This window comes from Neoarius graeffei, chromosome 1 (assembly GCF_027579695.1).
Source record: "Neoarius graeffei isolate fNeoGra1 chromosome 1, fNeoGra1.pri, whole genome shotgun sequence".
NCBI lineage: Eukaryota > Metazoa > Chordata > Actinopteri > Siluriformes > Ariidae > Neoarius > Neoarius graeffei.
The window spans coordinates 23,448,274-23,471,205 of NC_083569.1; the positions used below are offsets into that span (position 1 = coordinate 23,448,274).

The 22,932-nt window shown below is 40.8% G+C and overlaps 10 non-coding genes across 10 annotated transcripts; 6 read left to right on the forward strand and 4 right to left on the reverse strand.

The window, feature by feature from the left end:
- Window positions 1-12,485: 12,485 nt before the first annotated feature.
- On the reverse strand, window positions 12,486-12,558 carry trnai-uau (transfer RNA isoleucine (anticodon UAU)). Its single transcript has one exon. It is a non-coding gene; the product is annotated as a tRNA-Ile (tRNA).
- Window positions 12,559-15,771: 3,213 nt separating this feature from the next.
- On the reverse strand, window positions 15,772-15,885 carry LOC132895895 (U5 spliceosomal RNA). The gene has a single exon (XR_009655875.1). It is a non-coding gene; the product is annotated as a U5 spliceosomal RNA (small nuclear RNA).
- Window positions 15,886-17,368: 1,483 nt separating this feature from the next.
- Window positions 17,369-17,559, reverse strand: LOC132897165 (U2 spliceosomal RNA). The gene has a single exon (XR_009656257.1). It is a non-coding gene; the product is annotated as a U2 spliceosomal RNA (small nuclear RNA).
- Window positions 17,560-17,758: 199 nt separating this feature from the next.
- LOC132896447 (U5 spliceosomal RNA) lies at window positions 17,759-17,872 on the reverse strand. Its single transcript, XR_009656047.1, has one exon. It is a non-coding gene; the product is annotated as a U5 spliceosomal RNA (small nuclear RNA).
- Window positions 17,873-18,828: 956 nt separating this feature from the next.
- trnap-agg (transfer RNA proline (anticodon AGG)) lies at window positions 18,829-18,900 on the forward strand. Its single transcript has one exon. It is a non-coding gene; the product is annotated as a tRNA-Pro (tRNA).
- A 462-nt stretch (window positions 18,901-19,362) lies between these two features.
- On the forward strand, window positions 19,363-19,434 carry trnap-ugg (transfer RNA proline (anticodon UGG)). Its single transcript has one exon. It is a non-coding gene; the product is annotated as a tRNA-Pro (tRNA).
- A 490-nt stretch (window positions 19,435-19,924) lies between these two features.
- trnas-aga (transfer RNA serine (anticodon AGA)) lies at window positions 19,925-19,996 on the forward strand. Its single transcript has one exon. It is a non-coding gene; the product is annotated as a tRNA-Ser (tRNA).
- A 453-nt stretch (window positions 19,997-20,449) lies between these two features.
- On the forward strand, window positions 20,450-20,521 carry trnap-ugg (transfer RNA proline (anticodon UGG)). Its single transcript has one exon. It is a non-coding gene; the product is annotated as a tRNA-Pro (tRNA).
- Window positions 20,522-21,540: 1,019 nt separating this feature from the next.
- Window positions 21,541-21,612, forward strand: trnap-ugg (transfer RNA proline (anticodon UGG)). The gene has a single exon. It is a non-coding gene; the product is annotated as a tRNA-Pro (tRNA).
- Window positions 21,613-22,102: 490 nt separating this feature from the next.
- trnap-agg (transfer RNA proline (anticodon AGG)) lies at window positions 22,103-22,174 on the forward strand. Its single transcript has one exon. It is a non-coding gene; the product is annotated as a tRNA-Pro (tRNA).
- The last annotated feature ends 758 nt before the right edge of the window (window positions 22,175-22,932 follow it).

Consider the following 22,932-nt stretch of genomic DNA (forward strand, 5'->3'; position numbering starts at 1 on the left):
GCCCTCTCCCCAATCCGAAGGCGCAGAGAGGCGACCCTCTCGTTCACTGGGGTAAACTCCAACACATGGCGGCTGAGCTGGGGAGCTATAAGGAAGCCCACACCAGCCCGCCGCCGCTCACCACGGGCGACTCCAGAGAAGTGGAAAGTCCAGCCCCTCTCGAGGAGCTGGGTTCCAGAGCCCAAGCTGTGCGTGGAGGTGAGCCCGACTATCTCTAGCCGGTACCTCTCAACCTCCCGCACAAGCTCAGGCTCCTTCCCCCCCAGCGAAGTGACATTCCATGTCCCAACAGCCAGCCGCTGTGTCCGGGGATCAGGTCGTCGAGGCCCCTGCCTTCGACTGCCACCCAATCCACACTGCACCAAACCCCTACTGCTACCTCTGTGGGTGGTGAACCCACAGGAGGTCGTACAAAACACACTACACAATATAAATAAACAGTTTACTTCAATACAAGCAATTTTAAGGTATGGTAACATTATTATTATTATTATTATTATTATTATTATTATTATTATTATTGAGGATACATATGATTCCCGATCTCTTCTAGCCTAAATTGTAGCCAAAGCTGAACTGATGGCCTCACCTAAATGAGTAGCCTTAATAAAAACATGTAGTGTGAAAAACGTGTAGTCTGCAAAACGTGTAGTCCGCTACACATCACAACAAATTATACAGATTACTGACACTTTGGTCACATTACCATAAGCCTACAGCTTTACATAGCCAGCTACTCTGTGGCATAACACACCGATTTGTGTGTAAGTTAGCTTATGCTGTTTAAACTGTTAAAATTTTAGCTCAGCTGGATTTCTGTTACAGCAATGCTACATCTAGCAACAACTTCAGCTGACTGATCGGCGCTCACTGAGCTTTCTCCTGCTAGCATTGGCCGCAGTAGGCTACGGTTTGTTTGGTCAACCGCTACATCTCAATGCAGTGTGACAAGCAATGTTATGTCATATACAACATCGCAAAATGTAGCTTACACATTTAAAGGTTAAATAACAGATGACAAGCAATGTCACTTAGGCCTACAAGAAAAGACGATGGTTCACCTGTCCAGGAGCGAATTAAGTGGTCTGTCGAAGCTGAATAAATGACTTGAGTTTAGGCAAAGATTATAGCCCTCCGCTAAAACAGTTGTTCCTCAGGTCAACCGATCAAAATACTGGAAAGGCTATGGCCAGAGGTGTTCTAGAACATCTCTGCTATTGGCCTGAGCCCATCTTAAAGTGATCCACAAAACAATATGTGAGGCGTCTGCTGAAATCTGGTAAATGTTTCAGTATTTTTTTTTCAGGTTTGTGGTCATGGTTAAAAATGGGGACATTTCCAGAGACAGCTCCAGCTGGGGACAGTTTAACAGCATAAGCTAACTTACACATAAATTGGTGTGTTATGCCACAGAGTAGCTGGTTATGTAAAGCTGTAGGCTTATGGTAATGTTACCAACATGTGAATAATTTGTATAATGGCCCTCATTTACCAATCAAGCATAGAAACCAGGTCCAAGTGTAGAAATCAGAATATGGCAGTGTTCATGTGTGATTCATGAAACATTCCTATCTTGCCAATCACAGCATAAGACTGATCGGTCATTGATAAATGTAGCATCTGTAAATCATCGTCATTTAAATATCACACCCCTAAATATACTCAGTTGAGAGGCTGTGCCCAAGACTTTCCAACATGGAGAGGCGTGATACGTTCAAGAAGAAACATTTCTCCACCCTCCAAATAGAAGCTCAAATGTCCAACTGAACAAATTATTTCTATTTGGCAGCCAGAAAAGTAGCATCATAGAAAGTCAGAAAAATGCTATATTGAAATCACTGCTGCGGTCAACAGCATTTTGCCATCAACAACTGAAATCCAGCTGTTTGATTATTTATTTTATATATCCATGAGATATATAGCCTATATTCTGTCCATAATAATAAGGATATACTAGCTTATATCGCAAATCTTTAGATGTGGGTGAAGAAACAATTGTCAGATCTCAAACAAGCCACAAAAATTATACAGTTGTGGAGTTTCTTATTTCCTCATTTTCATGACGTTTCAGGCAGCAGTGGTGTTCAGCCTTCAGCTAGAGAAACTGGTCTGGAGCCACCCACAGAGCCAAGGAACCACAAGCTGTGAGAGAGAGCATGTGCCTGATCAACTTCATTTCATTTACTAATATACATCAATTCCTGCATTTCACGTCTGCAACACATTCCAAAAAAAAGTTGGGACAGGGAAATTTAGGGCTAGTGATGAGGTAAAACAATTAAACAATGATGTAATTTAAAACAGATGATGCCAACAGGTGATTGTATTCATGATTTGGTACAAAATCGATATCCAGGAAAGGCCTAGTCTTTGAGGAGCAAAGATGCACCGAGGATTTCCAGTTTGTCAACAAATGCATGAGAAAATTATTGAAATGTTGAAAAACAAATGTTCCTCAAAGAAATAAAGGAAGGGATTTGGATATTTCATCCTCTACATTGCATTATATCATTAACTTATTCAAGGAATATGGAGGAGTTTCAGTGCACAAGCCTCAGCTGAACACCTGTGATCAGGGGCGTATCACCCGCGGGGGATGCGTACGTTTCATCCCCCCCACTTTTGTTGAAACACAATTTCATCCCCCGCACTTTTGTCAGATTAAAATGACATCATTATGAAAATTATACAGCTACTATAAAATGTGTAACAAGGAAGTAAACTATTGCCATAACGTTAGACAAAAAACAGCCACGCAACGGACTCAAAACAGTTTTTCTCACCCGAACTTGGCGGACTCGCTCAGTCACCAAAACTGTCTTGTTTGTGTCACCACTAGAGGGCAGTATTTAGTATTCCAATCGAGTACGTGGAGAAGTTTTTTTTTAATTGAAATTCAATCTCAATACAAAGCATGTGTACACTTAAGATTATAACCCAGTACATGTTACATGCTCATATAAGAGTATTTTAAAGAACTTAACATTACATCTCACATGTAGTCAAAAAACATAAAACAAACAAGACAAACACAAAACAAAGAAAGAAAGAAAGAAAAAGAGAAAGAAAAGAACAAAGAAAGAAAAAAACTGCCATCTACATAGCCAAGTCTCTTTGTACTAACACAACTACCACAGACAATAAAAATAGGACAGTAATTTCATTTCTACATGTACAAGGGCTGTTAGATAAAATTGCAGATAATATTTTTAAGGACAATTGCTTTCTTACTTGTCATTTTATTAAGTGAATTCCAGTATGTATTAAATTCTGTTTTAAATACTATAAAGTGAGGGAACGTTTTTAGATATCTGGTTTTATGAATAAAGAATTTACCTAAAATTATAACAACATTCACCATGTAATTCTCTTCTGAGTTTCTCCTTGTGGTGCCAAAAAGAATTTCTTCAGCTGTAAGTCTAGGTCCAGATATTGCCAACCAGTTCTTCACAGCAACCCAAAAACTTTGTGTTCCCAAACAATCACTGAAAATGTGTACAGTTGCATCTATTTCTTTCTTACAGAACACACATAGCTCTAAATCAATATTAAATCTGTGGTGTAGCAATTCTTTTGATGGATATATGTTATTAATGGTTTTAAAATGCACCTCTTTTGCTTTTGGTGGAATTGGGAACTTCAAATATTTAGTTCTGAGTGAGACTAACTGGCTTTCAGTAAAAGAAGTTGTATTTCTTATTGGTCTCACCGGGTGAAACTCTTCTCGGAAGCATTCTCTTATAAACTTGTTTGTACTTTTAATATCTAGTAGATGCACACCTTTCACAATTAAATCAGGCAACTTGGGTTGTAAACTGTCATATTTCAAATAGTTTTGGATAGTTTTAATCAAACCTTCAGGGATAGCTTTAATGACATAATGAAATTGTCGTTTCGGGGGGGTAAAACCATACTTAACACAAAATGTATTATAAGAAAAAAAATGTTCCCTTCATCATCCAAAATATCCAATATGGAACAAATATTCTTCTCTTTCCATTCTTTTATATACAAGGATTTACGACTCAATGTAACATATCTATTGTTCCAAATAGGGGAAGAATGGGGTGTGAAATTGTGCTTGTAAATAAGTTTACAGTACATTAGAACTTGCTGGTGAAAGTCTGACAATTTGATTGGTAATTTTGAAATGGCAAAGTCACATGACAGGAGATAAGGCAAGCCACCAACTCTACTAAAGATCAGTCTGGGTATACAGTACCAAAAAGCTTCACTCTTCTTCAAGTACTCCTTAATCCAGTTAAGTTTAATCATGCCATTTAAACAGTTAAAGTCAATAATTTTTAACCCCCCTCTTTAAAGTCCTTGACAATGTATGCTTTCTGTAAATAGTGAGTTTTATTCCTCCATATAAAGCTGAACTTAGCTTGATTAACAGCTTTAATTTCATCTTTTGGGATGGCTAAGGAGTGTGAAGGATAGATGCACCTAGATAAAAATTCCATTTTTGTTAGGTACACCCTGCCAAAAACAGACAAGTCTCTTTGCTGCCATATATCCAGCCTTGTTTTCCCTTTCTGAATGGTGTCTGTTATATTAAGCTTGATTCTTCTCTGTTTGTCAAGTATTTTATTTCCCTTTTAACTGGTATACTATTAATGACCAACTCTTCACATTGTTTGATAGGCATGAGCTCACATTTGGTGATATTAAGGCATAAACCTGAGGCTTTGGAGAACATTTCAATCCCTTTAATCGCCACTGGGATTTGATGTTTATCCTTCAGAAAAATTGTTGTGTCATCCGCTAATTGACTTATGACTATATCTGTATCAAGCACACGGAGTGCTGTTAGTTCTGTGTAATTTTTAATATGAATAGCCAACATTTCTACTGCCAAGATAAATAGGTATGGGCTAATAGGACAGCCTTGTCTTACCCCTACTTGAATTGGAAAACGTGTGGTTGTTCCGCTGGGTAGAGCAACCACACTATTTATGTCCTTGTAACATGTCTTGACAAAATTACAGAATCCATTCCCAAAACCAAAGTATTCAAGAGACTGAAAGAGGAAGTTATGTTCTAAAGTATCAAATGCTTTGAAAAAATCTAGAAACAGTATAAAACCTTCATTTTCTATCATATCACTGTAATCTATAATGTCCAGAATTAACCTGATGTTATTATGAATAGATCTATTCTTCATAAAGCCTGACTGAGACTCACTAACACATTGTTCAATACCTGTTTTAAGACGGTTTGCAAAAACATAAGTTAAAATCTTGTAGTCTGTTGTGAGAAGTGTAATAGGTCTTCTATTATCTAAAACCAGTGAATTTTTCCCTGGTTTGGGAATTAGTATTATAATACCTTGTTTCATGGATGGGGAAAGTGTGTGGCTGTTTAATATTTCAAGGAATGTATGGAAAAGAAAATGGTGCACGTCTGGCCAAAAATGTTTGTAGAAATTGGCAGTTAAGCCATCAACCCCTGGGGATTTGTTAATTTTAATTTTACTGATAACTGCATCCATTTCTTGAATCTGTAACTCTCCATCACAAGTGTCCCTGAATACTTCTGTAATTTGTGGAATGTGGTGTTTAATACCTTCAAAGAAAGTGAGTGTCTCGTTCTCTGAGAACTTGGAAGTATACAGTTGGCTATAGAAGGTTAGAATCTCTTTAGAAATAACCCTTTGATCCTTGTATAGGTTATTATCAATCAGTAAAGATCGTATTTCATTCCTTTGCTGTCTGGTTTTTTCAAGGCGACAAAAATATGCTGAGTTTTTTTCCCCCTCTTCTATCCACCTAGCCCGAGATCTAACACAAGCACCCTTGGCTTTTCTTGCATACATATCATCCAACTTTGTCTGCAGAGTCAATAGAGTTTGTTTGTCATTATCTGTAAGTGTGGGCTTGTTGCATGTGGCATTCAGCTCCTTAATGAGCTGCAGTTCCTCTTGTCTTTGAGACTTTTTAAGATTTTTACTGTAAGCAATTGAATATTGTCTTATTTTATACTTACAGAATTCCCATTTCAGTATGTATGAGGAAAAATCCTCCATATCCATAACCTCTTTTATAAGTTGCTTGACACCCGTACAGTAACAATCATGTGAAAGTAACTCTGAGTTGAATTTCCAATAACCCTTAGAATGAAATTGTGGTTCAGGGGGTTTTAGTACCAGAGAGATAACTGAATGATCTGTTAACGGAGCTGCTGACATTCTTACATCAGACACCAGTCCTAAAAGAGGGTCTGATAGCAACCAGTAATCCAACCTGGACAGATGACTCCCATTTGGTTGAAACCAAGAAAATTGTACTTTGTTACCATTGTAGTGCCTCCAGGCGTCTTGTAGCGCATTTGAATGGCAGAATTCTTGAAATGTCTTATTCGGTGAATAAGTATGGCCTCTTGGGGGAGACCTATCCAACCATTCATCATTTACCAAATTAAGATCCCCTCCTATTAATACATTTTCACATTGGTAAGATAGTTTTCATCTCTCTATTTCGTTTGTCATGTCTTTTAACAAGTCCAAATTCTTCTGTCTGTTGTTGTACCCATACACATTCAGCAAAATGAGCCTTGAGTCATTTAAGTTACTCAAAAATAGTTTTTACCAACTCAGAGTGATTTCCTGCCTCAAATCCTTCCTATCTCATAATGATCTTGAAATAGTCATCCATGCTTTTATCACATCACGACTGGATTACTGCAATTCCCTTTATCTTGGCCTCCCTCAAACCTCACTTAGACGTTTACAGCTGGTCCAAAACGCAGCTACACATCTGTTAACTGGCACCAGGAGACGTGAGCACATCACTCCCATTCTGGCCTCCTTGCACTGGCTCCCAGTCTTTTTCAGAATACAATTTAAAGTCTTATTATTTGTTTTTAAAGCACTCAGTGGGCTGGCCCCAGCCTACATCAATGACCTTTTACAGCCCCACTCAGTCCAAAGGTCTCTAAGATCCTCTAACACAGGGCTTCTTCATGTACCTCGCTCGCGGCTGAAGCAGAGAAGTGACAGAGCTTTTTCTGTTGCTGCTCCACGTCTCTGGAATCAGCTCCCACCGGACATTAGATCTGCTCCCTCCATCTCTGCCTTTAAATCTAGGTTAAAAACCCATCTCTATTACTTGGCCTTTCCCTAACCATCAGCTTATTGTTATTGTTGTTATCATTATAGTTTTATTTTATTTATTTATTTTTATTTTTGATCATTTGTCTTTTAATACTGACTCTGTACAGCACTTTGGTCAGTGCATGCTGTGTTTAAATGTGCGATACAAATTAAGCTTACTTACTTACTTACTAAGTCCATCACTGCAATCAACCAATGTCCATGTTCGTCTGCCTTCACATACAAGTGTTTCCCAGAACAGTTATTTAGCAAAATTGCCACTCCTCCTGACCGTTCTGTGACATGACTGAAAAAAATCTTTTCTCCCCATTGTTGTGTCCAAAACGTTTCATCCTCCCTCATAGAATGTGTCTCCTGCATAAACGTGAAAGTATTTTTCTGCCCTTTGCAAAACAAAAACAAAGCTTTCCTTTCCGTGTTGTCTTTAAGACCCCTTACATTTAGAGATGTAACTGAAACTTCTGTGGTAAACAATGACATAAATAAAAGAACGATGGACAAAAAAATAAAAGAAAAGATTCAAACAGGCTACTCTAGTGGCTTTAAATCAAGCACCTGCCGTCAAAAGTAACGGTAAGTTTTTAACTTCAGCAACGCCCCTAATAAACATTTTCCTCCCTTTACATTTTATCGTAGTCAGCTGGTATACCCGATCACCTTTCCTATTCCTGAATGCGTTGTCCGTTGATGAATCCGAAGGGTCCTCTGAAGAATGCCTTCATTCCCTGCTGTCTCGCTCTTTCAATCTTTGGCCAGAGCGCGTTGCGAGCATCTCGTTCCGCTGTGGTGAGGTCCTCTTTGAAGCATACCTTCCTCTCGGCGCACACCCTGTCGTCCTTCGCTTGTTTCCAAAGTGCGTCGCGGTGGGTTCTTGAGGTGAATTGTAAGATGATCTGATGAGTCTTTCCTGGTTTCGGTTTCCCCAGTCTGTGAACAGTGTCCAGAATTATGTCCATTTTGTGTGACCATTCTGGTATCATCCTTGTTATTAGCTCTGCTACCTCCTGTCGGGTATTCTCGCCCTCAGTTTCAGGGAGCCCATTTAGACGGAGGTTCCATCTTCTTTGATATCGCTCCAATTCCTCAGTTTTTTCTTTCAGCTCCAAATTCTCCTTCTGAAGCTCCCGCACCGCATTTTCAAGCACTTTAGTCTTTTCTTGTCCCTCTTTGATGTTCGCAGCGTTAAACTCCACTGCCTTTGCGACGTTAGCATGATGTTGTTCTGTTTTAGCTGTGCACCGAAGTCCTCTACTAATGCCGTTAAGTTCTGGATAGCAGCTAGGACATCCACATTAGACATGAATTCCGGCTGTAGTTTCGGCATTCCCTTCTGTTTCTTAGCAGAGACAGTGACATTGGATGGAGGGCTGTGTTGTCTTCTTCTTACCACAGAGCAAGTTGCCTCCATATCCTCTGTTTCTTCTTGGCGAACGTTAACGTTTGCTTCGTTAGCCGATACTAGGCTCACCTCGGCCCCTATTTCCAGCGTCGACTTTATTTCACTTCCCGAGGCTTTAACTTCCTCGAACATCATTTTTCTGGCTTCGGCTGACTAAAAACAAGGTAAACGTTGGGAGGATATTTTAATTTTGTTGCAATTTGGGACTAGGCTTGCAGAGCATATGCCGTTAAGTTCTGGATAGCAGCATAATGAAAAAAATTTAATTTAAAATTCAATTTTATTTAAATTAAAATTTAAAATAAAAAAAATAATTTAATTAAAAAAACATAATGAAAAAATTGCATGTTAAGCACGCAGCGTGTTGAATTGATTTATTTTGTTCTATGTTCTCTCAATTGTTTAATAGATAGGCTGTGCATGCTTCTCTTTATTCCTACTGACATATTTAATTCTCCTTATCATACATCTTGATCTCATCAAGATTTCAGTGGATTTAGTAGTGTTATGAGCTAGCATTCCTTTGTCTTAGCTTAGCCACACGAGGTTAATCTAAGCCCACACACACGTGGTCACAGGCCCCACCAGGCCTGATAAACCACACTTTAGCTAGCCACCAGAGCTAAATCCTTTGTTCTCAAACCCCACGTGGTGACACACCCTCCTTAGCTAGCCACACAGATAATTCTTTTGCCTACTTAGCAACACAAAGCTAATCTAGGCCTCACCACGTGCTCAAACACACCTCAGTTAGCATCCCACGCTAGCTTCTTCCTTTTGCTAGGCCATAGGTCTAAACACGTGGTCAACTCCCCCACGTGGCCACCACTCACAAACACACCTTAGCTAGCAACAGAGCTAATCCTTTGTTCTACTTAGATAACATTCCTTTGTTTTAGCTAGCCACCAAGCTAGGCCTCCACCATGTACACACACACCCACACAAACACACACACACCATATCATATTTGTATATAATGATTCCATCTGCTATTATCCATTTTTATCTTTGTTATAATAAATTCCATTTATTATTGAAACTGTGTGTTTTATTTGTGTTCCAATATCTTTGAAGTCCCCAATCTCCCAAAGAATTCAAAAAGGTGCATATAAGTTATGTAATACGGTAAGTGATCATAATAATTTGGAATATACCATAATTTAGCTGTTTGGTAATTTATTATTAAGCACCAAAATTAATGGTATGATTCACTTTAAATGATTCACTTTGAATGATTCAATTTAAATGATTCAATTTAAATGATTCAAATGAGACTGATTCAATTTAATTATTAACCTTCACATTTAATGAGACTGATTTAATGAGATTGATCACTTAATAATTACCAAATGTACCTACAAATTGTATGAGCCAACATACAGAGAGAAGGTGAAGTGGGTCAGAGGACTACAGTAGAAGCAACAATCCATGGAGGAAAACAAAAGAGATGATTTTTGACCCCAGTAGGACTCACAGTCCCACGCTGATCAATCTGTGCTCTTCTGCTAGTGTGATCATGGAGACAGTCTTGGGGTGCACATGACAGAGGATCTTATCTGTGCCAGAAAATCCCAACATTGTCTCACTTTTCTGCAGAGACAGGAGAGCAAACCTCACCCCTCCGAGCTTCAATACATTTAGGGGAACCATAGACAGCATCCTGTGCAGCTCTGTGAGTATCTTCTCTGAAAACTGCATTCTGTGTCAAAGCCCAAGCCGCTAGAACACATAATGAAAACCACTGGAACCATCATCAGAGTTTCTCTTACCTCAGTTGAGGATCTTTACCAGAAAATATGAATTTTAAAAAACTACCCACTTTAAGCATGTTCCCTCCCATCCTGCTAACAGAATATTTAATAATCTGCTCATCTACATGAGCTAGAAAGCTTTCCAGAAAGGTCCACAAAAAAGACTTCTTATTCCCAGCATCCATTTTTATCTGTGCAAAATGTGGCAAAGTGGTAGGGATGAGTGAAAGAAAATAGATAGATAGATAGATAGATAGATAGATAACCTTGGTGTGTTAAAGTCTTTCTCCTTTCTTCACAAGATGGCATAGTCAATTATCTTACTGTGGGCCAAGTACTAGGATCCTGCACACACACCCCAGAGATATAGACTTCTGTCATTATATAAATAACGCTTTACACAATTATATAGGCTCGATCTGCTCTTCAGTCATACATACATAGTACATTTATATTCACCGATCAGCCATAACATTAACACCACTGGCAGGTGAAGTGAATTACATTGATTATCTCGTTACAATGGCGCCTGTCAAGAAGTGGGAAATATTAGGCAACAAGTGAACAGTCAGTTCTCGAAGCGTTATTGCCAACTTAGTGACTTTTTTAAATAAAAAAAAAAAGTAACGAGCAACAAATCTTGCGAGTTTTTGGACAAATCTTAGCTACTTTCGATAGACGATATCTTTGTCTCCAGAGGATTAAAAGGTTTATTCACTACAGGGCAGATGAGGCCGAATCATCCCTGACTGAAAATGAAACATCCTTCTTGTGGTTGGTTTCCCAGGCAGACAGAGGCTGTGCACTGTGGGAGAGAAAAAATAAGGAAAACACCTTGTCTCTTCAAACTTTCTCTCTGAGTAATCATTTTATATGTAAATATAGTAATTATCACTGCACGGTTGTTTTCTTTAAAATTATGTGCATGGTGATTTTGTCAGATGACACTGAGGTTATAAAATAGGAATTTTCTCAGTGCAGAGCAGCAGCGTGAAAATGGCTTGGATGTGACTGCTGGTGAACATGTTGTTTTAATGGGCCATGTTTTAGTCACTATTTCATACTCGTTCCATTGCCTGATAACCGAAACAGAAAACAATGTAAATGAGAACAGCTTTATTGGGAATTAGGCTGTACTAAAATCATGTCCGTCACCAGCTATGTGGTCACTGAGGTCCAGACTTCAGTAATTTTTTTTTTTCAGAACTAAAGAAAAAAGGCAACTGATTAAAAAGAGTGAACTTCCCTGATAAGAAGACTGCATGCTGTCCAAACACATCTTCTCGCCAGCCATCATCACATGGTTGATGTTATCAACTGTGCATTGATGGAGACTTGAGTGCAAAGAGTTCTGCAGAAATTGCACATCAAAGACACCTTCAATCCCTCAGTCTCATCCACAGTAATCACACTGATCTTTAAACTGTCCAAATGGAGACATTCTCACCAGCAGAAAATGGTCTTCAAGTGATGTGAAATCATGAGCAGCACTTGCTCACCTTCTCAATATCCCCTCTTTTGTCTGGAACAACTTTCTACATTCAAAGCGTCCCTTACAGGCCCCAGCAAGGATCAAACTCACAATCTCTAGTTTATGAGAGCAGTGCTCTTACTACTGAGCCTTGACTCTTTCACAACTGCTGAAGATTGGAGCCACAGCAGAACCTTGAAGCCCCTGTGCCAATCCTCTATAGAGCCCACAGAATCTGCTACAACATCACTCACAACTTTAGTTCCTAGCTGCAGTTAGCTTCTGTTTACTATTTGCCTCACAAAAAAATGGACACACATTTTAAATAATGTGGTGTGTCAATCATAGAGTGGGCTGTGGGCTGTCCATTCTGGCTAAACACACTGAGCAGCAGCCAGTGGTTTTCAGGTGATGAGAACTACAACCAAAAAAATCTAACCAGTGTTTTTGGTTCTTTTTTTAATGTAATTTTCTCAACCTCGTGCTTTTTCCATGCATATCTCATAGACTTCTTGTCCCAAGTTCCCAAGCGCTATATAGTCCAAAATTGTAATTGTGTAACCAGGAACTTACAAATATGTGCAGCATGATAAGAATCCTTTAGAGTTTTAGCTGCAGTCTTGTTGTTGATATCAACTCACTCACTGATAGAGAACTGAGTAGAAGAAAGAGTGAGAGCTCTCAAGCAACAAATGATAAGGCACCACTTTTTCTCAGTCACAATTCTCTACCTTCAGAAGGTAGGTCAAAGGCCCCAGTGAGACTTGAACTCACTACCCCTGGTTTATAAGGCCAGTGCTCTAACCACTGAGCTATGGAGCCTTAAACAAGTACTTATCTATTGATCCATGCAAAATTACTCAAAATGATTGGCGCAATGACGTAGTGGTTAGCGCTGTCGCCTCGCAGCAAGAAGGTCCGGGTTCGAGCCCCGTGGCCGGTGAGGGCCTTTCTGTGTGGAGTTTACATGTTCTCCCCGTGTCTGCATGGGTTTCCTCTGGGTGCTCCGGATTCCCCCACAGTCCAAAGACATGCAGGTTAGGTTAACTGGTGACTCTAAATTGACCGTAGGTGTGAATGTGAGTGTGAATGGTTGTCTGTATCTATTGGCCCTTTTCCACTACCCTTTTTCAGCTCACTTCAGCCTGACACGGCTCGCGTTTCGACTACCAAAAACCAGCACGACTCAGCTCGTTTCAGCCCTGCTTAGCCCCCAAAACTCACACCGTTTTGGAGTGGGACTGAAGCGAGCCAAGCCGTGCCGAGTGGGGCTGGGGCGTGAGCAGACACTCCCCTGTGCACTGATTGGTGAGGAGGAGTGTCCTCACATGCCCACACACGCCCCGCGAGCACGCTGGGATCTGTAAACACCGCAAACCCGGAAGAATAATAATTATAAATTACGAGAATTTCTGAAGCCTTATGCGCCTCGCCTCATCTATACGCTCTTGCCAGTATCTGTTGGCGTTGTCAGTGACAACAAGCCACAGCACCAAGACCAGCAACACGAACGACTCCATGTCCTCCATGTTTATTGTTTACTATTCGGGTTGTGAGACTACCGCTTAAAAGATCACTGAATCAGTGACATACAGAGCATCGTGGACGAGTTCGGGGAGCGCAAGGCTCGTTGTATGCCCTTCAAATAATGCGCGCAGTAGGCTATTGATGTTTTATTATGAGCCATGTACAGTATGTCGCCTAATGTTTTTTTGTTTGAGTTACATGTTCGTTTGAAGGACTTAATGTACAAAATAACATAGTTGCACCCCGTAGTGCTGAAATTGGTAAACACAGTGCATTCAGTGAGGTTTGCACCGCCCTCCTTTTATTTCTGACTCTTTCTGTCACCGTTGCAACCTCTGAGCGCTCATTCGTATGCCCTTCAAATAATGTGCGCAGTATAGGCTATTGATGTTTTATTATGAGCCATGTACAGTATCCTAATGTTTTTTGTTTCTGAGTTACATGTTCGTTTGAAGGATTTGATGTACTAAATAACATAGTTGCACCCGGTAGTGTTGAAATTGGTAAACACCGCAGTTGCGGACATTTTGTAGCCTAAAATGATGTTATGATAAGCTTTAATAAAGGGCCCGGTCATTTGCCCCGCCCCCGGCCCGGTTCTGACTTGTTCCGCCACTGTCACTGATGTCACTGTTTGCGCTGCTTAACGACATCACCTGACGTCCACCCACTTTCGCTAACTCCACCCAATGTGTCCACCCACTTCCAGCCAGCATGGTTCAGCACGGTTGTAGTCGAAATGCAACCCCAACAGCCCCACTCAGCTTGACTCAGCTCGACTCAGCACGGCACGGCTCAGCCGCGTTTGTAGTGGAAAAGCGGCATATGTGTCAGCCCTGTGATGACCTGGTGACTTGTCCAGGGTGTACTCCGCCTTTTGTCTATAGTCAGCTGGGATAGGATCCAGCTTGCCTGCGACCCTGTAGAACAGGATAAAGTGGCTAGAGATAATGAGATGAGAATAAAAATAATAATAAAAAAACCCTTATTGTTTACTGAATGAGAAGGGCAGAGAAGATTGAGAATCCAGCAACTATGGTTTGTTTACACCCAATATTAAAACTTGTAGCATCTTAGCAATCACCACAAAGATGCCTACAAAAAGCAAGAATCGGAGACAGTTTCACTAACTCTTTACATGCCAGCAGCCAAATCAGTTTGTCTGACCACCACTTCACTGGAATTAAACTCGCAAGCAAAAGTCACGTGACTGAATACAACCTTTGTTCTATTCCAGGTTAAGCACTTCCAAATAACAATTGAAAAACTTCTCTGTGGATTGTCGGTGAATAAAATGGCAAGCTTGTGGTTGCAAACTGTGACTGTATGGCAGGCTTTGGAGAGAACTTTTTTGTCCTTTCTCAAGATCTGCGCCAGCAGATCAATACAGGCTATGAACAGGAGTGAAGATAATGGGCACCCCTGGTGGACACCAGAGCGAACATCAATCACTTTTGTGAGGTGCCCATTTACCAAAATTCTGTTGCAAATATCTTGATACAGCAGACCCACCCACTCTTTAAACCTCCCTGGAAAACCCGCCTTTTCCAGTACCTGAAAAAGATACTGATGTGAGACCTGATCAAAGGCTTTCTCAAAGTCTAAATTTATAACTAACAGCCAAAAGTTTCTGTCCCTCGCAAAACAGATGGCGTCTCGAACAAGCACTCAGCTGTCCGTGATCTTCCTCAGGAGGATGGCACAGGCTTGATCCGGGTGGATCACGTCTTCTAAAACTGTTGACATACATCGTGATAGTTTGCTAAAAAGCTTACAATCAAAATTTAAAAGGATGATAGGTCTCCAGTTCCTCAAGTCTGTCTTGTCACCTTTTTTTGCGCAGTAAAGCAACTATCCCTATCCTAAAACTGTCTGGAAGTTGAGCCAATCTTTCAAATTCTTTAAAATCAGTCAAAATGTCATTTGCTAAAACATCCCAAATGGTTTGATAAAATTCCAGAGGGAGTCCAACCGCTCCTGGAGACTTTCCTTGTTTAAAACCTTGAAGACAGTTTTGCAATTCTAAAATAGTAAAATCCTTGACTAATACACCATGACTGTGTATTTTTTTTTGTCTAAAAAACTTAAAACTTCCTGCACTGTTTCAGATTGCACAACTTTACTTCTGTAGATGTTTTCATGTTAAAAAACAAAACAAAAAAAAAAACCCCTCTAACATGCTTAAATGAGATACACAGAACCTTTATTTTTAAATACATTTCTGAGTGGATAATATCTCCGTCCTTGACTCTTGTTTGCTGCATAAATGGGAATAAAAATATATATTTTTTGAGAGTTAAAATTGACCACAAAGTTGGCATTTGAGCTGCCCTGCTGAGCCAGCCAGCCCTGAGCGCGTGACGTCACAGTGGTAACTGGTTTTAAGGCAGAGGCCTTTGACAGCTATAGATCAAAGTCATATAAAAAAAAAATTATGGTGAAAGGGGCTTGGGGGGGTGTCCATGCAAAAAGCTTGATATTTCTAACATTTGACCACCAAAAATTTACAGCTCTATCAGAGCAAAGCCTGCAAAAATAAGTTGATCTCATTAACATTCTTCTCCACAGAAATCTTTAGTAAAAGGCGAAAGATTTATGCATCAATGAAGAGAAACCTGAGCTACACTTAACACTGGATCAGGCTAGTGAAACTGTATAGAGTGTTTTCACATGACGTCATCAAACCGGAAGTCGGCCATATTGGAGGCATTGGACACATCAACAGCAAAGCAATCTTTCTGAATGTTTCGATAAACAAACCAAATAATGGTGAATTACTGCACAGTTTTGGGTTGCCACAATTGCTCAGATTGCGAGAAACATCTGCACTTCCACCGATTACCTAAAATAATCGAAAATCAGGGGGAGGAAAACAGAAAATTGTCAGAGGAGTGTCGTCGTCTCTGGCTTGCCAAACTAAACCAGGATCTGACCGACAAAAATCCGCACAACATAAGAGTGTGTTCAGTTCACTTTGTATCAGGTATGAGGGTTATTTTTTTTAAGTTTTGATCTATGTCTTAAAATTAAACATAACACCATATTTCTCCTGTCTAGCCGTGATGGTGCTTCTGTATGTTCTCTTGAGAGTAAGCTAAAGTTAAAAATCACAATCAGCCATCTGCTGTCAGCTGAGGTAGGCCCACAGGGGATGTGCACACATGATCTACAGTATATCACTGTACATGTAATGTACACAGTACACACCTTTGCTTTCACCAGACATTTGTCACCAAATTTCTGTGCTTTTCATTCCCTGACTCAGTCACAGCACATCTGGTTCTAGGCTTCTAGTCCCTTGAAACACTTCAGATCCTCAGCAGTGTATGACTTGGCAAAAAAAACCAAAACAAAATAGTTGATGTTTGGGTATGTTACAGCCGGCAGTAACACATTGTTTTCACTCGGTTTCTTTCCCATTTCATATGGTTCCAGGCTGTTGATTAACTGCAGTTTCCCCAGATAGTAGGCTCTTACACTGGGCTCTGGGCTTTCTACATACTTTCTAGCAGCTTCTGTCTTCTTATTGCAAGCTTCTTTAACCAATACCATTACAAAAAATTGTGATTTTTTTTTTTCTTGAGTGAAATAGAAACACTGTTTACAGAAATCAAAACCTCTAATATGGTAAACATCTAGAACTTTCATGCTTGGTGATGTTGGTGAAAACACTACTGGAAGTCCAGAAAGTTGGTCCAGGGTAAGGTGGCCTGGGCCAATCTCTTGCATCTTTACAGCTTTCTTAGCCATTGCAAACAGGCAGAGAAATAAATAAGCCAGTAAGTAAATAAAAAGAAAGAAAGCAGAAGGTAGATGTTATGTGATCTGTCTCATGAAAAAGTATTACTGCAGACTAACAGTCCAGTTGCTTGTTAAACATGGAGAAAACCAGAAAACAGGAGACCAGACAAAAAAATATTTTTTTTTTTTTACTTTCTGAACAAAATAACTTTCTAGGACTACTATAATATCACGCAGATACATGGAATAGAAAAAGCAAGCCCCAGTTCTACAGTAGCTCTGCTATCATCTACTTTTACAAAAAAAACACAAACATTAAACTAACCTATTTAAGAAAAAAAAGTTTACCTTTTTTTTTTTTTTAAACAAGGGCACTATTCCTGGAAATACTGCAATACCAAGTTGATGCATGGAGTAGAAAAAGCAAACCCTTATTCCAGCTCCCTGTTCTAAAAACCTGCTTAATATATCATCCTCATTTAGAGAACATATCAGATATTAAACTGATAAGAACAGATATTACACTTGATCTTAGCCAAAAGGCCGAGAAGCGATAAAATTTTGTAGTGAACAGCTTTAAATAAACCACTTCCAAATATTAAACTCCAGAAAGGTAAACACAGCTAGACTCCGCCCCCAACAGCTGGATCCTTTTGAAGAGAGACATCGGCTTGGTGTGTGTGTGTGTGTGTGTGTTGGGGGGGTTCCATGCAAAAGGTTCGATATTTCTAACATTTGACCATGAAACATGTCCAGCTCTACCAGAGCAAAGCCTGCAAAAATAAGCTGAGCTCATTAACATCCCTCTCCCCGGAAATGTTTAGTAAAAGGTGAAAGATTTGCGGTCAGTGCAGAGAAACCTGAGCTGCACTGAACACTGGATCAGGTTAGTGACACTGGATTGGAGGCTGGGAGACTCTCAGCGCTGCCGCTGTGATGCTTGGAGTTGTGGCTGAGGAGCTCATTACGGAAACACCTGGGATCTCCTTTAAAAGGAGGAGCCTTTGGGAAATGGCGGGGGCTTGGAGCTCATCACCTGCTGGCTTGGGTTTGGTTATTTGTTATGGCTTTGTTTTATATTTGTTTTTTCTTTCATGTTACAGCTCTTCACTCCACTATCATCACATGCTTGCACTGTCTAACACTACTGATTAATTGCCTTACTCACACCATACATTCATTTAGTAAATATTTCTATTGTCTTTAAGTAAATGAATTAAGATCTTCAGTCTCTGTTCTTGTCCTCCTTCCTTTGTTGTGAATCAGTCGGAACACTAAGTCATATCAGAAGGTGCGGTCACGTGACTGCAGCTGTGTGAGCTTTGAACCCTGACATTACAAAAGTATAAGTTTAGAAACACAAGCCAAATGTGACCAACATACAAATAAACAACTCAAAGCACATTTCAATGAAGTATTAAACTTGGATGAGCCAGCAGCAATATTTCTTTAAAAATATTCTGATCACTGGACTGAAAACCTAAATAATTATTGACAACTTTTTCCTGGGGCTCGAGGCAAAAATATTCGCTTGTGCTACATCCTAAGGCAAAGTTTAATTTTATAAAATTGAGAGAATCATTATTAGATCATAGATGCCTCTAAACTTTAAACTAACACTATTTGTTTTCTCCAGAAAGTATTTTCATTGGTGAACGGCTGCTGATATTGTTTCGATGGTAGACTGGGTCTGTATGTGATTATATATGACACAGCCGGGGCTGCATTACAGCTGTGAATTTTGCACATTGGGAAAGAAATGGATAGGTTTTTTTTTTTTTTTTTTTTTTTTTTTTTGAAGAAGAAGAAGAAGACGTGTAGGTTGGCTCGTTGGTCTAGGGGTATGATTCTCGCTTAGGGTGCGAGAGGTCCCGGGTTCAACTCCCGGACGAGCCCAGGCTTTACCTTAAATGGTCGATCTGGACTGGGGTATCAGGGATGTCGCTGGAGTGCGTCTTTCTTAAAGTGCGAGTCTAATGAAAGTGACATCAGAAAATCCCTGCCTCGTCGTGTGTGATGTGCTCGAATACACTGTAAAGTTGGCAAATAAATGAAAAATTGGTTTGGCTTCCTTTTTCTGCACCTGAATTGAGGAATGTGTAAAGGACATTAGACACTGGATGCTTATTAATTTGCTTCTGCTTAACTCTGACAAAACGGAAGTACTTGTCCTGGGACCACATGCAGCTCGAAGTAAGTTTTCTGATTCCACAGTAACTCTGGATGGCCTTTCTGTTTCTTCACGTGTAGCAGTAAAAGACCTCGGAGTGATTATTCACCCCAGCCTTTCATTCGAAAATTCGAAACTCGCATTGGGAAGGAAGTGGATGGTTTTTTTTTTTAAGTGAGCTGTAGGTTGGCTTGTTGGTCTAGGGGTATGATTCTCGCTTTGGGTGCGAGAGGTCCTGGGTTCAACTCCCGGACAAGCCCAAGTTTTACCTTAAATCCTTAAATGGTCGATCTGGACCGGGGTATCAGGGATTTCACTTGGCTGAATTGCTCTTCAAGTGCTCATCTCATGAAAGTTACATCAGAAGGTGTGACGTGCTCAAATACGCTGTAAAGTTGCCGGATAAATCAAAAAATGGTTTGGAAAACTGCTTTTTTGCATCTGAATTCTCTTCCAAAAATCACTCAAAGCTCGGCCGCCATTATTAGTTCGCAGCGATTTACAGGTCGGCGGCGCTGCACGCGTGACATCGTTTGCGCCAGTCCGTTCTTTTGTTTCCACACGGACTGTATCCTATTCTCTGCAGTGGCGTGCGTTCTTGATACCGAGTCTTTTGAAAAAGACACGAAAGCTCTTCAAACTCGTCCTCAATCGTTGGCTCTTTGGATTAGGATGACATCGAACCTTTTGCCACGGAGAAAGAAGCGGACGGATTTTTTTTCCTAATTTATCCTTTGCTTTAGACGGTTTGGCTCGTTGGTCTAGGGGTATGATTCTCGCTTAGAGTGCGAGAGGTCCCGGGTTCAACTCCCGGACGAGCCCAGGCTTTACCTTAAATGGTCGATCTGGACTGGGGTATCAGGGATGTTGCTGGAGTGCGAGTCTAATGAAAGTGACGTCAGGAAATCCCTGCCTTGCTGTGTGTGATGTGCTCGAATACACTGTAAAGTTGGCAAATAAATGAAAAATTGGTTTGGCTTCCTTTTTCTGCACCTGAATTGAGGAATGTGTAAAGGACATTAGACACTGGACGCTTATTAATTTGCTTCTGCTTAACTCTGACAAAACGGAAGTACTTGTCCTGGGACCACATGCAGCTCGAAGTAAGTTTTCTGATTCCACAGTAACTCTGGATGGCCTTTCTGTTTCTTCACGTGTAGCAGTAAAAGACCTCGGAGTGATTATTCACCCCAGTCTTTCATTCGAAACTCACATTGGGAAGGAAGCGGATTTTTTTTTTTTTTTTTTGCTTTGCTTGTTGTTGAGCTGTAGGTTGGCTTGTTGGTCTAGGGGTATGATTCTCGCTTTGGGTGCGAGAGGTCCCGGGTTCAACTCCCGGGCAAGCCCAAGTTTTACCTTAAATCCTTAAATGGTCGATCTGGACCGGGGTATCAGGGATTTCACTTGGCTGAATTGCTCTTCAAGTGCTCATCTCATGAAAGTTACATCAGAAGGTGTGACGTGCTCAAATACGCTGTAAAGTTGCCGGATAAATCAAAAAATGATTTTGAAAACTGCTTTTTTGCATCTGAATTCTCTTCCAAAAATCACTCAAAGCTCGGCCGCCATTATTAGTTCGCTGCGATTTACAGGTCGGCGGCGCTGCACGCGTGACATCGTTTGCGCCAGTCCGTTCTTTTGTTTCCACACGGACTGTATCCTATTCTCTGCAGTGGCGTGCGTTCTTGATACCGAGTCTTTTGAAAAAGACACGAAAGCTCTTCAAACTCGTCCTCAATCGTTGGCTCTTTGGATTAGGATGACATCGAACCTTTTGCCGCGGAGAAAGAAGCGGACGGATTTTTTTTCCTAATTTATCCTTTGCTATAGACGGTTTGGCTCGTTGGTCTAGGGGTACGATTCTCGCTTAGGGTGCGAGAGGTCCCGCGTTCAACTCCCGGACGAGCCCAGGCTTTACCTTAAATGGTCGATCTGGACTGGGGTATCAGGGATGTTGCTGGAGTGCGAGTCTAATGAAAGTGACGTCAGGAAATCCCTGCCTTGCTGTGTGTGATGTGCTCGAATACACTGTAAAGTTGGCAAATAAATGAAAAATTGGTTTGGCTTCCTTTTTCTGCACCTGAATTGAGGAATGTGTAAAGGACATTAGACACTGGACGCTTATTAATTTGCTTCTGCTTAACTCTGACAAAACGGAAGTACTTGTCCTGGGACCACATGCAGCTCGAAGTAAGTTTTCTGATTCCACAGTAACTCTGGATGGCCTTTCTGTTTCTTCACGTGTAGCAGTAAAAGACCTCGGAGTGATTATTCACCCCAGTCTTTCATTCGAAACTCACATTGGGAAGGAAGTGGATTTTTTTTTTTTTTTTTTTTTTTTTTTTTTTTTGAGCGAGCTGTAGGTTGGCTTGTTGGTCTAGGGGTATGATTCTCGCTTTGGGTGCGAGAGGTCCCGGGTTCAACTCCCGGACAAGCCCAAGTTTTACCTTAAATCCTTAAATGGTCGATCTGGACCGGGGTATCAGGGATTTCACTTGGCTGAATTGCTCTTCAAGTGCTCATCTCATGAAAGTTACATCAGAAGGTGTGACGTGCTCAAATACGCTGTAAAGTTGCCGGATAAATCAAAAAATGATTTTGAAAACTGCTTTTTTGCATCTGAATTCTCTTCCAAAAATCACTCAAAGCTCGGCCGCCATTATTAGTTCGCTGCGATTTACAGGTCGGCGGCGCTGCACGCGTGACATCGTTTGCGCCAGTCCGTTCTTTTGTTTCCACACGGACTGTGTCCTATTCTCTGCAGTGGCGTGCGTTCTTGATACCGAGTCTTTTGAAAAAGACACGAAAGCTCTTCAAACTCGTCCTCAATCGTTGGCTCTTTGGATTAGGATGACATCGAACCTTTTGCCGCGGAGAAAGAAGCGGACGGATTTTTTTTCCTAATTTATCCTTTGCTATAGACGGTTTGGCTCGTTGGTCTAGGGGTATGATTCTCGCTTAGGGTGCGAGAGGTCCCGGCTTCAACTCCCGGACGAGCCCAGGCTTTACCTTAAATGGTCGATCTGGACTGGGGTATCAGGGATGTTGCTGGAGTGCGAGTCTAATGAAAGTGACGTCAGAAAATCCCTGCCTTGCTGTGTGTGATGTGCTCGAATACACTGTAAAGTTGGCAAATAAATGAAAAATTGGTTTGGCTTCCTTTTTCTGCACCTGAATTGAGGAATGTGTAAAGGACATTAGACACTGGACGCTTATTAATTTGCTTCTGCTTAACTCTGACAAAACGGAAGTACTTGTCCTGGGACCACATGCAGCTCGAAGTAAGTTTTCTGATTCCACAGTAACTCTGGATGGCCTTTCTGTTTCTTCACGTGTAGCAGTAAAAGACCTCGGAGTGATTATTCACCCCAGTCTTTCATTCGAAACTCACATTGGGAAGGAAGTGGATTTTTTTTTTTTTTTTTTTTGAGTGAGCTGTAGGTTGGCTTGTTGGTCTAGGGGTATGATTTTTGCTTTGGGTGCGAGAGGTCCCGGGTTCAACTCCTGGACAAGCCCAAGTTTTTCCTTAAATGGTCGATCTGGACCGGGGTATCAGGGATTTCACTTGGCTGAATTGCTCTTCAAGTGCTCATCTCATGAAAGTTACATCAGAAGGTGTGATGTGCTCAAATACGCTGTAAAGTTGCCGGATAAATCAAAAAATGATTTTGAAAACTGCTTTTTTGCATCTGAATTCTCTTCCAAAAATCACTCAAAGCTCGGCCGCCATTATTAGTTCGCTGCGATTTACAGGTCGG